This window comes from Panulirus ornatus, chromosome 45, assembly GCF_036320965.1.
Source record: "Panulirus ornatus isolate Po-2019 chromosome 45, ASM3632096v1, whole genome shotgun sequence".
Lineage (NCBI taxonomy): Eukaryota > Metazoa > Arthropoda > Malacostraca > Decapoda > Palinuridae > Panulirus > Panulirus ornatus.
In genome coordinates this window covers 1829315-1846404 of record NC_092268.1, presented here as the reverse complement: position 1 = coordinate 1846404, position 17090 = coordinate 1829315, and the positions used below count along the sequence as shown (strand labels likewise).

At 39.8% G+C, this 17090-nt stretch overlaps 2 protein-coding genes across 32 annotated transcripts in view; both read right to left on the bottom strand.

Annotated features, from left to right (window-relative positions):
* Nucleotides 1-17090, bottom strand: part of LOC139762982 (negative elongation factor D-like) — a 303098-nt gene that overhangs the window by 58821 nt on the left and 227187 nt on the right. The gene's annotated exons all lie outside the window — the stretch shown is intronic.
* The window catches only part of LOC139762983 (negative elongation factor D-like), a 275049-nt gene that overhangs the window by 236961 nt on the left and 20998 nt on the right, over nt 1-17090 (bottom strand). For 2 of the 7 annotated variants that reach the window (XR_011715934.1, XR_011715938.1), the window contains exon 2: nt 16675-16797. The exons of 3 other annotated variants lie outside the window; for them this stretch is intronic. The gene's annotated coding sequence lies outside the window, so the exon portion shown is untranslated. Of the gene's footprint in view, nt 1-2400; nt 2484-7435; nt 7561-7701; nt 7953-16674; nt 16798-17090 lie in introns of those variants that run through there. 2 more of the 7 variants (XR_011715937.1, XR_011715933.1) reach the window with 2 other exon arrangements.

Below are 17090 nucleotides of genomic sequence, written 5' to 3'. Positions count from 1 at the left end.
TACTACCTCTTCTCTATTTACCAAATCATTTTCCCTAACCCTCTCACTTTGCATACCACCTCGACCAAAACACCCTATATCTGCCACTCTATCATCAAACACATTCAAAAAACCTTCAAAATACTCACTCCATCTCCTTCTCACATCACCACTACCTGTTATCACCTCCCCATTAGCCCCCTTCACTGAAGTTCCCATTTGCTCCCTTGTCTTACACACTTTATTTACCTCCTTCCAAAACATCTTTTTATTCTCCCTGAAATTTAATGATACTCTCTCACCCCAACTCTCATTTGCCCTCTTTTTCACCTCTTGCACATTTCTCTTGACCTCCTGCCTCTTTCTTTTATACCTCTCCCACTCATTTGCATTTTTTCCCTGAAAAAATCGTTCAAATGCCTCTCTCTTCTCTTTCACTAATAATCTTACTTCTTCATCCCACCACTCACTACCCTTTCTAATCAACCCACCTCCCACGCTTCTCATGCCACAAGCATCTTTTGCGCAAGCCATCACTGCTTCCCTAAATACATCCCATTCCTCCCCCACTTCCCTTACCTCCTTTGTTCTCACCTTTTTCCATTCTGTACTCAGTCTCTCCTGGTACTTCCTCACACAAGTCTCCTTCCCAAGCTCACTTACTCTCACCACTCTCTTCACCCCAACATTCTCTCTTCTTTTCTGAAAACCCCCACAAATCTTCACCTTCGCCTCCACAAGATAATGATCAGACATCCCTCCAGTTGCACCTCTCAGCACATTAACATCCAAAAGTCTCTCTCGTGCATCTATCAATTAACACATAATCCAATAACGCTCTCTGGCCATCTCTCCTACTTACATACGTATACTTATGTATATCTCGCTTTTTAAACCAGGTATTCCCAATCACCAGTCCTTTTTCAGCACATAAATCTACAAGCTCTTCACCATTTCCATTTACAACACTGAACACTCCATGTATACCAATTATTCCCTCAACTGCCACATTACTCACCTTTGCATTCAAATCACCCATCACTATAACCCGGTCTTGTGCATCAAAACCACTAACACACTCATTCAGCTGCTCCCAAAACACTTGCCTCTCATGATCTTTCTTCTCCTAATATTGGTAATTGTTTTCAACGTGCTTATATGCACAATTTATGCAAGTTTTATGGCTTCTCCTCTTTGGTCTTCTTGAAGAAACTTACTGGTTTGCATGGTCAATTCTGGTCTGACTGAAGCCACCATGGTAGGATCATTCTAAAAATCCAAGCATCTCTTGCTATTTAGTAACATCTATAGAGGTGAGACAAGTTGTCACAAACCCCTGAACTCTTTATAGCCCATAAGAGATGAGATAATGTGTACAATAAACATTACCACATAAAAGAAACAATCAAACAGACATGCGTAATGCTCACATTCAGTGCTGGCCATTGAAGCACATCTACAGGGTATTTTCGTGGTTTTAAGAGCAAAATAACTGTATTGGACTGGAAACTACTGGGTTATCCAACCAACACATGCTGACACATGAAATTTTGAAACGAAGGATAATCATATGAATGCTGATAAGGTTATTCCTCATGAGAGAACTTAGCAATGGTGAAATTATTTGGTGCAAACAAACTGGTACCTAATAAACAATCCTAAATGAAAGATAAAATTGTAATTTTCGGCTGAAATTCTATTCAGCTCTTCGGAGTGAAATGATAACTCAGAATGTGTGGATGGTGACAACCTTGTAAAGGTGAAGGCTGTAATGCTGAGACTACAAAGTAAGCTTCTAGGTAAAGTGAGGTCTCGGAGAGTAATGTCAACGTTTTTATGTTTGGTGTGGCCGTGAGGAAATACTGTACAAATCATCTGCTTTAAGATGTTTGGGCTACGTACTATGATGCTACATTTCCATATTTGGTTAATATATGTAAAATCAATAACATTTACAAGAGCAGGAGAGTGGTTACATGAGGAATCTACTACATAAATATGCAAATAGTGTGTATATGCCTAAAATACATACATATGCACATATTCAGACTTGCTTGTCTTCATCCATTCCATTCATCCATACATTTCAATAGCTGTAATACTTCTTTCTTTTCTTTCATACTATTTGCCATTTCCCGCTTTAGCGAGGTAGCTCTAAGAACAGAGGACTGGGCCTCTGAGGGAATATCCTCACCTGGCCCCCTTCTCTGTTCCTTCCTTTAGATAGATAGATAGATAGAGAGAGAGAGAGAGAGAGAGAGAGAGAGAGAGAGAGAGAGAGAGAGAGAGAGAGAGAGAGAGAGAGAGAGAGAGAGAGAGAGGGGGATTTCCAGCCCCCCCGCTCCCTTCCTTTTAGTCGCCTTCTACAACACGCAGGGAATACCTGGAAACTATTCTTTTTCCCCTATATGTTAAACCCACCTGGGTGATGGCAGTGTCATAATCCAGTTCAGCATTTGGTCCAGTGCAGAGGTGGACATTAGCTGGTGCATTACTCATCAAACCCTAAAAATGTGTGCAAACATGGCTGTCATTCATTTGCAACAGATGATACCTCATTATGGCAGTAGTATTTAAATATAATGGAAAAAAAATCACTAACCTTTACTGAAGATACTCCAAAGCTAAAATTGTGTACTATGAAAATGGTATTTTCATAAATAAAAGATAAAATTAACTGTTAAAATGATCTTTCATACATACATATTCGCCATTTCCTGTGTTAGCGAGGTAGCGTTAAGAACAGAGGACTGAGCCTTTGAGGAAACAATCAATTTACAACTCAGTATCTGATGAGAATTTTCTAATGGTAACAAATTTCATATCTATCCGTAGTATCTTTGATTTCACCATTTGAATCATATCTATCCTGCCTCTTATACCTTAAATCAAATCCATCCACTTCATAATCAAAAGACTAGAACTAATGACAATGAATGTTTTCTCATAATACTGCATTACATTATGTCCTATTTTCAAAGATTTATTTTTTTTTCGTACTATTCGCCATTTCCCGCGTTAGCGAGGTAGCGTTAAGAACAGAGGACTGGGCCCTTGAGGGAATATCCTCACCTGGCCCCCTTCTCTGTTCCTTCTTTTGGAAAATTGAAAAAAAACGAGAGGGGAGGATTTCCAGCCACCCGCTCCCTCCCCTTTTAGTCGCCTTCTACGACACGCAGGGAATACGTGGGAAGAATTCTTTCTCCCCTATCCCCAGGGATACCATAGATAAATAAATAAATAAATAAATAAATAAAATGGATGTGGACAGGGTGCTGCAGTTTTAGTGCACTACACATGACAGATAAAGACTGAGTGTGAACGAATGTGGCCTTTTGTCTGTTTCCCTGGCGCTACCTTGCTGAAGCAGGGGGTAGCAATGCTGTTTCCTGCAGGCTGGGGTAGCACCATGAATGGATGAAGGCAAGCAAGTATGAATAAGTACATGTGTATATATGTATACGTCTGTGTATGCATATGTATATGTGTATATGTTGATATGTATATGTATATCTATGTATATGTGCATGTATAGGTGTTTAAGTGTATATGTATGTAGATGAGGGTGGATGCAGTGAAATGAAAGCTTGAGGACAATATGTGGTGTGAGGTGGTTTGATTAAGTAATGAAAGGGTAAGAGAGAGATGTGTGGAAATAAAAAGAGTGAGGTTGAGAGAGAGCAGAAGAAGATGCACTGAAGTGGTTTGGACATATGGAGAAAATAAGTGAAGAAAGATCTTACTTTTTATATCACAGACAGGTACACTCTCCAAAAAAAGTGTCAGCTCCCAGGCCTGAAGCTTCTAATAATCTACAACTGGCTGACCGAAACCAAAACTTGACTCAGCTGCCAACCTGATGCTGTTTACAACTGCATCAGGTTGGCAGCAAAGTCAAGTTCCAATCTCGGCCAGCCAAATGCAGATTATTAGAAACTTGCTTAACAAATTCTGCCAAACATGTGATACTTGAGTATCCTTCCTGAACATTTACTGCCTCTTAGTCATGGTAGATTTGATGTTCACTTCTTGAAGAATCTGTATGATTTGCAGCATCTCAACACAATTTTGCACAACTAAAAGGTCACATTATCCTTCATGATCTGCAGATCTTAAATCAAGACTTCTAATAACATTACCAGTCCATAATTTCATTATTATGTATCTGGAACTAAATTTATTCTTCAGAAGTTCCCATGCTTTAGGATACCCAACTTCAGGACTCCTCACTGCATAGCATTCAATGGCCTTACAAGCTTTCCCAGGAAAATACTCCAACTGTCTGTTAAACTTTGTTGCTGGGTCACAGAGGTATTTCCTAAACATTGGTAAAATGCCTGCATGGACACCCAATACTTGATTGGGTCATAAGAACATACGAAGTGAGGACACTGCAAGAGGGCTATTGGGACCATGCTAGGCAGGTCCTGAGTCTGTCCATCCTACAACAAACCGCGTGAACTCATAAACGCATCCAACCTTCGTTTAAATCTACCTAAAGACCTAGCTTCCACTTCCACTACTGTACTTCGCAGCTTATTCCATAAATCTACTATCCTATTCCCAAACCAATACTTACCCACATCCTACCTGAATGTATTTTTTTCTGATCTAAATCCATTATTTCTTGTCCTATCTGGTGGCACCATTCTAAGAACTTTATTCATGTTACCTTAATTAATGCTTTTCACTCATTCTAAAACTTCAATCAAATCCCCTCTAGCCCTCCTCCTCTTAAGTGAGTGTAAATTCAGTCTTTTCAACCTTTCTTCATAAGTGAGATTCTAATTCCTGGGATCATTTTTGTCATTCACCTTTGTACTCTAAACAATCTATATCAACTGCATAGTATGGAGTCCAAAACCGTACTGCATTATCCAAATGTGGTCTCACCATCGCAAGATAAAGATGAAATAATACTCTATGAGTTTTACTGCTAACAGTCCTACTAATGAACACTAACATCTTATTTGCCACTTAGAAAATTTAATAACCATCCGTGCCTTGGGGGGTTCAAAAATGTCAGCAGGTTCCTTTGGTGATGTTGGAACGACAGCAAACAACTTTAAGAATAGTTGCTGCTGCTTCAGAAGCTCCTTGGCCATATGCACCTTGAGGTTTAGAATGCTTAGCTAGAACATCTAACTCATCATGGGACTATTTATTCCACTGATCCTCATTTCTCATGAACGTGAATGCTACGTCACCTGCAGGATCACCCCTGGTGCCAGACTCCTGGTTTAATCACTTCTGAGCCTTGGACGTGGCTTCGCCCAGTCCTGATACCTATTAAACCCAACCAATCTGCAGCCTCTGGCTCGAGCGTTAACCAACATATCACAGGATACTTCTCTGTGGCTTTGTACATACTCTATCCCTACCCAGAAGATATTTCAGTCTTATCTCTAAAGATACTGACAATAACTTCGTAAAGGAAAAAAAACAATTCTGGCGATCATTAAGTCAGTAACAGGTTATCCGACCCGGTAACTGTGTTGCTGTGTCAGCCATTTCCACTGCAAAAAAATGCAGCTTCAAAACCAGTGTTCTACTATGTTTTATACTTCTACATCAAAATTATGATAAATAATCAAGTCTACTCCAAGAATTGTGTCATACATAAGACATAGATCAATAATTCCAAAAAAAGTAGTAAGAATAGTATCATACTGAAAGCCTGAATCAATGATCCCAATGAAAAAGTAATGATATTGTCAGAAAATGGCTTATGAATTTGTTTCTCAGTCCTGACAAATGACTAACTGTCTAAGCATATGAAATAAAAGTTTGTCAAGATATCAATAATTTTTTCATTAAAATATTTAAGTCAAGTGGCCATCTTATCAAACGTGGAAAAAAATTGATATTCTTGGAATTTGTGACTGGTGTCAGATACAAAAATCTAACAAAAGTGTAAAGCTAACAAGGAGAGAAAATTTCATGGTTCCACTATTTCTAATTCTACTTCAATTTTCACGTAGTGGATAAAGTTTATGAAATATCTATCACCAAGTCTGTCAAAAACACAAGGCCAGAATGTTATACACATTATAACATGTTTACCAACAAGCCAGCCATATAACCCTGTCAGGTTTGTCATATTCCCCACCACATTTTACTTAATCTCCATGTCATATGCTAACCACCACACTTCTCAAATTTTACACAAGTTTCACATCAACTCCCTAAGCCTATACATTATAATACTGCACAGGAAAGTCATACATTGACCTGATTCACTCTCACCTGATTAAAGTAAATACTCCACAGAACGGTTGGTTGGTTTGTCTTCACTGGAAAAGAGCCTCTGTACGGCAATCTTCAAATCCTCCTCTGCATCCAACCCAACGGAAGTCATATGAACACAGTCTGTTCAACAAAAACATAAAAGTAAAATACTGAGCATGAATATATAGTTACAAAGAACGAACTGGGTGAGTGAAGTTTTATCAAGTGTTATCTATGACAGGGAGAGACTGTACAGTTGTGGGCAGAATGCCAGTAGTCCACATGTGGGTGAAGCAGAGAGAAACGACAGCTACCTGAGTTAGAGGAGTGTAGCTTGACAACCACATAAGAGTTAGCTCTGTGCAGCCATCACTAACTCTCCCAATACCCAAGTGGGTAGTGCTGGTAATATGACTCAGTGGTTTCTGGCTGCCTACCATATAGTGAAAAAACAAAGCATATAGTTATGGATATGGGGGATAAAGACTGGAGGAGGTAAAAGAATTGAAGTGTTTAGGAGCTATCTTGGGTAAGTTTGGAGAGATGGAAGGAGGGTTAAGTGAGAGAGAGCAGGAGAGGGTAGAAGAGTCACTGGGTAACTTACCAGAATAATGAAGGATTTAGATGTAAGGATAGAAGTGAAAAAAGAACTCCATAGTCCTCTCAACCCTGACCTATGCATGCGAAACATGGACATGGAATAAGTCAAAGAGGGCAAGAATCCAGGCTGCAGAAATGAGCTATTTGAGAGGAGCATGTGGTTTGACTAGATGGAACGAAGAAAGAAATGTGGTACATGAAAGATGTGGTATGGCAAGGAATGTAAAGGGAATGAACTGCAAAGTGGTAGAGTCAGTGAAACATAATCATTTGAGGTGGTTTGGGCATGTGAAAAGAATGCAATTCAAGTTTACAAGGAGAGTGTTTGATAGTACAATTACAGGGGTTAGTGTGAGAGGAAGACCATCTGTGACATGGACAAATAGAGTACAAGAGTACTGGAGAGAGAAAAATGGTGGAATAAAACATGGAATGGTGTATGTGAGGGAGGCTTGTAAGGACAGGGATACGTGGAGACTTTTGCTGTGGCCATCTCCTTATTGGGAGTTCCCGATGGGAACGGGCATCAGAGATACAGTTAGATAAAAACCTAATATTCCTTACATACACATAATAAATCATCCCTTTCCCACACTTTGTACAGAATACTTGTGAACAAGTAACTCACAAAGATTTTTGGGACAAACACCGGAGCCTGCACCAACTTCAATGATAGTAACTGGCTGGGGGTTCTCATCCTTTGCAGGAAGACGAAGTAAGGTAAGTTGTTCTTTTTCATTGCACAAGATGGATCTAGAAAAAGGAAGGTTTCATATTAATCTCATGAAATTCTAGGACCAGGATTGCCTTCTGTTGAGCTTTTCTTTTTCTCAAGTTCTGAACAGTTATATTTCACTCCAAATCTGTTAAGTATGAGATATGCCACTCAAATACCTGTCAGTAATAAATAACTTTTCCCAGTAATGAAAGTTCAGTAACTGATGTGAGTCCAGGGATTTCTAATGAAGGGCTTGCAATTTTTGATGAAGGCTCAGAAACAGCTTTCCATGAGGACCCAACCACTTCTGAAGAAAGCCTAGCAGCTTCTGACAACAAGGGTCTGATAACCCATGACGAGGTCCCAGCAGCTTCTGATGAGGGTTCAGCAACTGTTACTCCTGATGATGACCTGGCAACATCTGTTCCTGATATGGACCTGGCAACAGTTTTCCACAATGAGGACCAGGCAACAGCTTTTCCCATTAAGGACCTAACAACAATTTTTCCTAGTACGGACCTGGCAACAGCTTTACCTGATGACGACCTGGCAACAGTCTTTTCTGACGAAGATCTAGCAACAATCTTACTTGATGACAGCTTGGCAACAGCTTTTCCTGATGAGGACATGGCAATAACTTCCACTGATGAGGGTCTGACAGCAGCTTCTTCTAATGAGAGCCTGGCAGTAACTACTGATGAAGGCCTTGCAGCAGTTTCCCCTGATGACAGCCTGACAGCAGCTTCTCCTTATGAGGGCTTAGCAGCAACTTCTGATGACGGCCCAGTAACAGTTTCCAATGTTGGCCTAACAACAGCTTCTCCTGAAGAGGGCCCAGCAGTAACTTCTGAAGAGGGGTTAGCAGCAACATTTGAAGAGGGTTCAACTACTGTTTCTCCTGATGACTTGGCAACGGCTCCTGATAAGAACTTTGTAATAGTTTCTGATGGCTCAACAGCGGCTTCTGACAAGGACCCAGCAATGGCTTCTCTTGACAAGGGGGTCCCAGTAACAATTTCTCTTGATGAGGGCCCAACAACTGCTTCTTCAATTGAGAGTCTAGCAACAAGCCCAACTAAGGAGGGTCTAGCAGCAGGATCTGGTGAGGACCTAGCTGAAGTTTCATACAATAAAAGTCCAGCAACAGGTTCCTCAGACATGGGCTTGGTAACTGCTTCCTCAGTTGAGGGCCTGACAGTAGCATCCTCTGATGAAGGTTTAACAGCAGCTTTCTCAGATGAGGGTCTAACATCAACCTTCTATGATGAAGGTTCAACATCAGCTTCCTTAACTGAGGACCTGACAACAGTTTCCATTGTTGAAACCTCGACAGTAGATGCCTTAGTTGAGGACCTGACAGTGGCTTCTACTGAAAGCTTGACTGAACCATCCTTTATCAAGTACCCAGTAATAGCTTCCTTGGACAAGGGATCTGCAGCAGCAGCTTTATCTGAGGACCTGACAACTTCCTTAAACAAGGGCCAGGCAACTTCTGATGAGGAGTCAACAACTAATGAGAGCCCAACAACTTCAAGCAATGGAGGCATTTTAGGGCTGAAGCAGACCTCTGTAATAGTTGATCAAGCAGACTTTGAGGGAAATGTGGATAGTGTGGATTTGATGATAGAAAAAATGAAAGACCAGTTCCTTACAAACTATTTGATGAATGATTATCAGCTTCCACCTGAAATGGACATAGAATATGATTATGATAATGAGCATTATGGAGATGGGGGGGTGAATATCATGTTAGATAAAAATTCAGGAGAGGACAGTAAGATACCAGAGGCAGAAATGGGGAATGATGGCAAAAAAAAAGTGGCACCAACTGAAGATGGTAATCCTCCAACTACAGATACGGATACAGATGAAGAGTCCATAACAAGTGGTGTAAATTTGACAGGTGACTTGTTTCTTGTTAGCGCTTCAAACCATACAAGTACTTCAGGTATAACAAGTGCCTTGGATATAACAAACAGCACGTATCTTGCCAGTGGCTTGGGTCCCACCAGCAGCTTGGACACTGGAAATGCCCTTGCCGAGCTCAATGTGGTGGACCCTGAGAGAGTGCAGGTGCATGGGAATCTGGTTATCATGGACCACTCTGAGGATCATATGGTTGGTGAGGAAGCTACAGTGAAGATTGGAAACCAAAGTGCTGTTACACCTCATCCACTAAATGCTGAGGATGAAGGAAGTGATGATGAGCATGGGGAGGATTTGCTCATGAGTCACACTGAGCCTGAAGAAGTGGTAAATCTTGAATCAGGCAGTATATTGACACATGTTACAGTGAAAGGAACTGACCCTGACACCTTCTCTAACACCAATCTAGAAAGTATCCAGGATCTTGGTGATGGCATCCACTGGCTTATTTTGAGTGACAGTGCAGCAGTGGATGATGGAGCTGCCAGTTCTGTACTTACAGTTCCTCCTGAGATTATCATTACCTCTGGCATTGGCTTTGGCTCTAGTAGCACAGATCAATAAGACCTTCCTGTAACAACCAAGCTTGAAAGCAGCACTGCACTGCCAAATGAAATTGGAATACTTGGGGAGGAGAATGACAGGGAGACATCAACACACAGTGATGTGGATGGAGGAGAAAATGTTAAGGAATCTCAAGAAGAAAGCATTCTAGGAATGGCTGTGGAGTTGGCTGGTGATGACATTACAGAGGTGGTTGGAGAAGGCAGTGTCGGAGATGCAGCCAAAAAAGAGAACACAACAAAAGAAAGCACAGACACATTTACAGAGGTAGTTGAAGAAGAGAACATTATGAAGACCGGGGAAGAAGAGAACACTATGAAGACAAGGGAAGGAGAAAACCCAGTTGTGACAATTGGAGAATATGATATAGGGGTATACCAAGACAACCCTGGTATATATGATCACACTGCGATCCCAGATACTCTTGAAGATGAAATTAACAGTTTAGAATCTGATGATGGTGTAGCAGATAATAATACAGATGAGTGTGAAGGAAACATAGCTGTATTCAGCAGTTCGGTGGATGTAGATGAAGCAATTTACATATCTGTTAACAACAGTGGAGCAGGCTTACTTCCAGTCAGTACGACAGATACCTCTGTAAACAACAGTGTTAAAGACACTACCATACAGCATATTACAGTGGATCCCATTACAAATGATGGTACAATGAATACTGCAGATGACAACACTGCAGCAGACACTGTTGTAGATAACAATGCAGTGAACAGTATAATGGATACAACTACAGGTAATAATACAGTGGACATCACTGTGGATAATAGTCCAGTGGACATCACCATAGATGATAGCATAGTGGACACCACTGTAAATGAAAGTGCAATAGCCACAGCCTTTGATGATATCTCGGTGGATGCTGCTGAGGGCAGTGCAATGGACAATGTTGTTGACAACAGTGAGGTGGACTTTACTATAGATGATGGTTCTATGGACACAAGTGCAAATGAGGGTGCAGTGGATGCTACAGTAGATATCACATTTACTCTTAACTTTCTTCTTTCACACACTTTACCAAACTCAGTCACCAGCTTCTGCAGTTTCTCACATGAATCAGTCACCAGCGCTGTATCCAAAACTCTTGCATTCACCTCCCTAACAACCCCATCCATAAACAAATTAAACAACCATGGAGACATCACACACGTTGTTTAATTTGTTTATGGATGGGGTTGTTAGGGAGGTGAATGCAAGAGTTTTGGAAAGAGGGGCAAGTATGAAGTCTGTTGAGGATAGAGAGGTTATAAAATGTTTTTACTTTTTCATTGACATTTATGATGTTTTAATGTAAAGTGTGGTAACAAACATGCCAAGAATGCCTTGGTTGACATTTAGTTTGCAAGTATTTTTGATGTATCATTGTCATAGTCATCCTAATCTATTCTAAGTGCTTTCACCCAGACAGGATATGACTGGCCATGAACACACATTCATGTGCACTTGTTGCATAGTCTGTGCATAAACAAAATAGGTCTGTTTTGGAGTGATGCACAACTTTGGGCATTCATTTTCAGTCAAAAGATGTAAGAATTAGGATACTTAAACTTGTGATTAGACTGTTCAATTTCCCAATTAGACATTCACAGCTGTTAATTAAAACGATTTTACTAATAAAACTTCTTTTCTGACTTTGGTGTTTTTCATACTTAAACATGCACCGTATTATGTACATTAAGAAAGACAGGGGAAAGATGCAGACAAAATGACTGGCAGAGAGACACACAACTGGTCCCTTAACGGGTATGTCCCACTTACACTTGCTTACATAAGGCTGGTTTATAATTACCAGTAACATCCAGCCAATGGTTTAGCATTTTTCTATTCAGATGTCCTACTTCAATCATATCAAAATGGCCCTCTAAGTTTCTAAACTATTCCTGAATTAAAAGCACACCTGACTAGCCTGGCACCACAAACGCCTCAATTGAATGGAACAAGGTAGTGATCCCCCAAAATTAAATATCTTTAGAATTCACATCAGATTTTGAGAGAATTTTATAATTCTGGTTCAATAATTCCAGATCTGAACAAAGCAATTAAGGCCAATGTCCTTTTCAACAGTCAGAGGAACCATAAATGACAAGAATATATTCACTGAGATGAGACTCTGTAATGATTCACTCCCAAAGAGAGGATCCAGGTGAAGGCCTTTCTCTTGTCGCAGGCTTCAACTACAACAGAATGCTGCCCCAAACAATGCATACTCCTTAAAAAAAGATAATCTTGGCTACTGCATTTTTATTAGAACAATAGAACCCATATATCTAACGTTAAAGACTTCTGTAATTGCCTAACTTCTTTTTCTAATTGAATCCTGTAGAATGGTAGCCCAAACAATTGCTTGAGGCATGGCGACCAAACAGAGAAACTCCAACTTGAAATACATTTAGGGTGATTTTTTCAAGTATGTCCCCAAAGCCAAAGAAGTTATAAAACTGAAGTAAGCAGGTCCAGATTAAGGATCGTGAGACCCAATGTGTGTAATTCCAATACTGAGGATAAGGCTTGCATAGCATCAAACAAAAAATAAAAAAGGGAAGGCTTAGCATAATCAAGCCCCTTCACAGTCAATAACCTTGCCATGATGTTGTCTTGAGCTGCAGGATAACTTGGCAATCAATGAAAAACTTCTGAATGATGCAAACCTGCTCTCAAAAAAGAAACTAGATCAAATCCTAAACTGGTAACATACTGAAATGTCTTTAATGGAAAATTGCTCAGCTGACCCAGACTATTAATAAAAGTAAGTGTTGTCCAAGGCTGTCCTTTTAAAGGAGTAATCTTTACTAGAATTTATCAGTATTTCCAGCTAGAATTTGAAAGGACCATCTATCTATCTATAACTCTGATGCCCATTCCCTTCAAGAACTCCCTCAAGGGGTGGCCCTGGCAAAAGTCTCCATAACTGGTGAACTCCAGTACCATTTCTTAGCCTTTCACCCCAACCTCAACAATCCACTGGCAGAAGGTAACTCTAGTGCAGCGTTTCTTGAGGCTCCTACCTAAGGTTCCAACCTACTACTAACGCTTCTACTACTACTAATGCTCCTGTCTGATGTTCTTAAACACTATTACTATCTAATGCTCCTAACGTTTTGCCAAAAGGCAGGGTTAGTGCAAAAGGTGAGTTGTGTGAGTTTGTTAAGTGTTGTCAAGTATAATGTGTGACAAGGAAAGATTTTATGTCTCTGGACAGCAGCTTGACAACTACTGTAGCACTGGCTCACTATGCAGCCATTCCTAACCCTCCTAATATCCAGGTGGGTAATGCCCGTAACATACCTCTCTGGTCAGTGGCTGCCTACCAACTGCTACCTACGTGAAAGGACCACCGCCGGTCAATTCTTTCATACCTGGTAGAAACCATGAAAAAGGAGCATGTGTGCTCCTTCCAAGACAAAACTGGTACATCACCAGAGAATATCAATGCCTTGCCCCTGACAAGAGTAAAGGCATTCTCTATTTGCTGACACTATCTACAGGGAATACAAACAATGAATTCCCTAAAACATGAATAGTGCCAGTTCTACATATCTCAAAATCCCCAACTCTTCACACAGTAGATGCATTAGACTTGGAAAACAACCTGCCTAGTTGTTGCAAGTGTTTTCTGTGTTACATACCAATGCAAGGTCCAAAAGCTACCACGAGGAATTAAAGTGAAATTGTAAGGCACTATCCCTAACTCTTCTGTGCTCTTAGGCCTGGAATATATAATGGATTATTATATACATGTTAGCTTTCCATGACATTTAAACAGTTTATAAACATTATCTATCACTGGGGATAGGGGATTAAGAATACTTCCCACGTATTCCCTGCGTGTCGTAGAAGGCGACTAAAAGGGGAGGGAGCAGGGGGCTGGAAATCCTCCCCTCTCGGTTTTTTTTTTCAATTTTCCAAAAGAAGGAACAGAGAATTGGGCCAGGTGAGGGTATTCCCTCAGAGGCCCAGTCCTCTGTTCTTAATGCTACCTCGCTAATGCGGGAAATCGCGAATAGTTTGAAAGAAAAAAGAAAAAGAAAGATCTATCACTGCTATGACCACTGTTAGGGTGGTCATTCCTTACTGGAATGAGGGGTGTTGGAGGCTTCAAACCCCTCCAGAGATCAAAGATTCTCATTAGCTCACAGGACAACCAACCCAGGAAAGAAAAAAGATGGAGATGCTTTGGCTCACAACATAACCTTTGATACATGACCATACGCCTTAAGGCACCTCTGTAGATGCTAAAATTCTAAATTTACTCAGCGCATATACATGACAGATAAAGAGTGGATGTGAACAAATGAGGGTCGTTTTCATCAGTTCCTGATGCTACTTCACTATACAAGAAACAGTAAGCAAGTATGACAAAATCTAAGATTTTCACTAATCCAAAAGCATGCACTTTGACTTTATGTAGGGAAGCAATGCAATCCCTGAAAACAAAAACATTAATTCAAGACAAACACAGCATTACAACTAATTTCCCACTTTCCAATTCCCATTTTTTCACTAAGTTGAGTACTCCTCTCAAACTAAATTCCTTATCAAGACCAGACAACATAATGAATATTTTGGGCTAAAGAAAGAAGCCTCTCATGTTTACATTAATTCATAAAACAATTTCATATAATATATACATATAATCATCACATGCAAATTAAGAATGCCATTCATAAGATGATGGAGCAATTGTTTGACAACATAATGACCTCCATATGTATGACTAATAATGTCAGCCACAGGTGTCCTACATGTTTCCCTTTTCTGGTGTTCCATGAATTTAATTATCACATACACCATCTACCACATCTACAGCAGAGGTCTTTAAAAAAGAAGAAGTTATGTGCATGTTTCACTCATCCCAGTCACCCAAGTAGTTCATCTACATAAGGTCATTTTTGTACATCCTATTTCTGTCAATTCCCTGTTTTCCTCCATATACATACCACTTCACATAAAGATACTATGTTAACATTCTTCAAGTTCCACCTTTAATTTACCTTCCTGACCCTTTGTATGCTGTAAATTAATAGATTCTGAACGTTCCTTTATTGTCCTTCCTCTACTACGTACTTACTTCTGCATGATCAAATTTCTTTCTTGATAAAATCTCCTAAAACCCCTTCTCAGGTACTCTCGCTTTCAAATATTCAAATTCAAATACAAGAGATAATATCATTCCATGTCTTTTCTCGTCTATCTTTAAAAGATATCATGAAACAAGCTTCTCACACTGTTTAAACATGTAAAATTTCTTTCTAATATTACTGTATCCTTAAAAATACATTGAAGTACAAGAATGAGAAACAGTTAAGTAGCACTAAGAAAGATGAGATGGGAACCAGAGATTCTGGAAACACTTCCCATTCACAACTTGTCGGAATAGAGAGCAAGACATCAAACGAACTGAAAACAAATCACTAACTTAAGACAGCATTTTTTCTGACCAGACAGGAAATGAAACTACCTTATTGGTATTTGAGCTTATCAAGAACAAGCAATCAATACAGAGTTGCCTGTCAATGACAACCAGCAGTTTCCCTCAAAATGATGGGGGGTATTGCCAAGCTTAGATAAAAGCATGACATCTGCTTTCACTTCCAACATATTAAGCCATACACCAAGAACAACAATCCAGTGGGGGTATGCTATGTGTTGGGTAATTGAAACCAACATATTGCACATTTCATATGTGTCTAAGTGAAGGAATGTCTAGAAAAAATACATACTCTCTGTAACATACACGAACAGTGGAGACACTTGCTAAAATGAAGTGTCACGCCAATCAACAAGAGGAGAGCAAAATCTTATGACATGTTTAGCTTTGAATACTCAAAAGGCTGACTTCTGCAAATAAGTCACGGAATGATTCAAATTATTGTCTAGAATGGGTAGATTTGGCTTTTCTTCAAAAACACAGGCAAAATTCAATTGTGGAGCATGATCATAATCTTTCAGGGATGCGATGGAAGCATGAAAGGACATGAATATAATTGGAGACTTTTGTCAAAGCCATCCCCTTGATAGGAGTTCCCAGAAGAAATGGGCATCAGAGATATTGACAAGGTAGTCTAAAATCCTGGTAAGACAAACACTTACATTCAAGGAATTACAATCAATGGAGCACAGCACTAATGACCAAGCAATAGAAAAAAGTAAATATACTCCAAAAGCTCTTTCATTACCTGCAAGCATACTAGTATCCCTCTAACATGGTAAAACAGTAACAATTCCAGATTAATCTCCTGTCTCCTGTCCCCTTCCGAAACTCCTTCATGTTTCGGCTGTAGAGGTCAGGGCTGGGAGGTCTATGCTGTCTCTTAATCCTCACTTCACTTTCATACTTACACCTTTACCCTTCACTATTTTATTAAGGGACCCAATGACTCTTCTACCCTGCAATGCTCTCTCCCTTATCACTCCTTCCATATCACCACACTTACCCAAGAGAGCTCCCAGATACTTAAATTTTCTCACTTCTTGCAGTCTTTTCTCCTCATATCCACATCACAATTTAGTACACTTTCTTTTTTCACACTACATGGTTCTACAAAATCTATACTTTTACTTCGTTTCCCTTCAAACACCATACTTTACTTTTACTTGCATTTACCTTCAATCTCCTAAGCTTACACACATTATAAAACACCTACATCATTCTGCAACTCCTCTTCACTCTCTGCAAACTGGCATGCCACTAGCCACACTCATCATTTCTTCAAAATACCCTCTCCAACTTCCTTTTAATTCCTCCTTTTGATTCAGCTTGGAAGTATCTGGAGAAGGAAAAACAACAAAACAACTAGGATTTTCATATAATGCCTGCAGGTTCTGAACCCATATGGTTTCTCAATCAATTGTGGTAACTGGATGGATCATTTTAATCAAGAGTTGTGAATGACAATTTGAACTAGTAATAAGAATCTCATCCCTAATAGAAATCCAAGTCTTTTTATAACACTATTGATTATGACAATCTATGGTTCATAATGAAAATTTAAGACTATCAATAAGACACTATGGTTAAAAATAATCTCAGTCAAAAGGAAAAAATGCATATTCACAATAG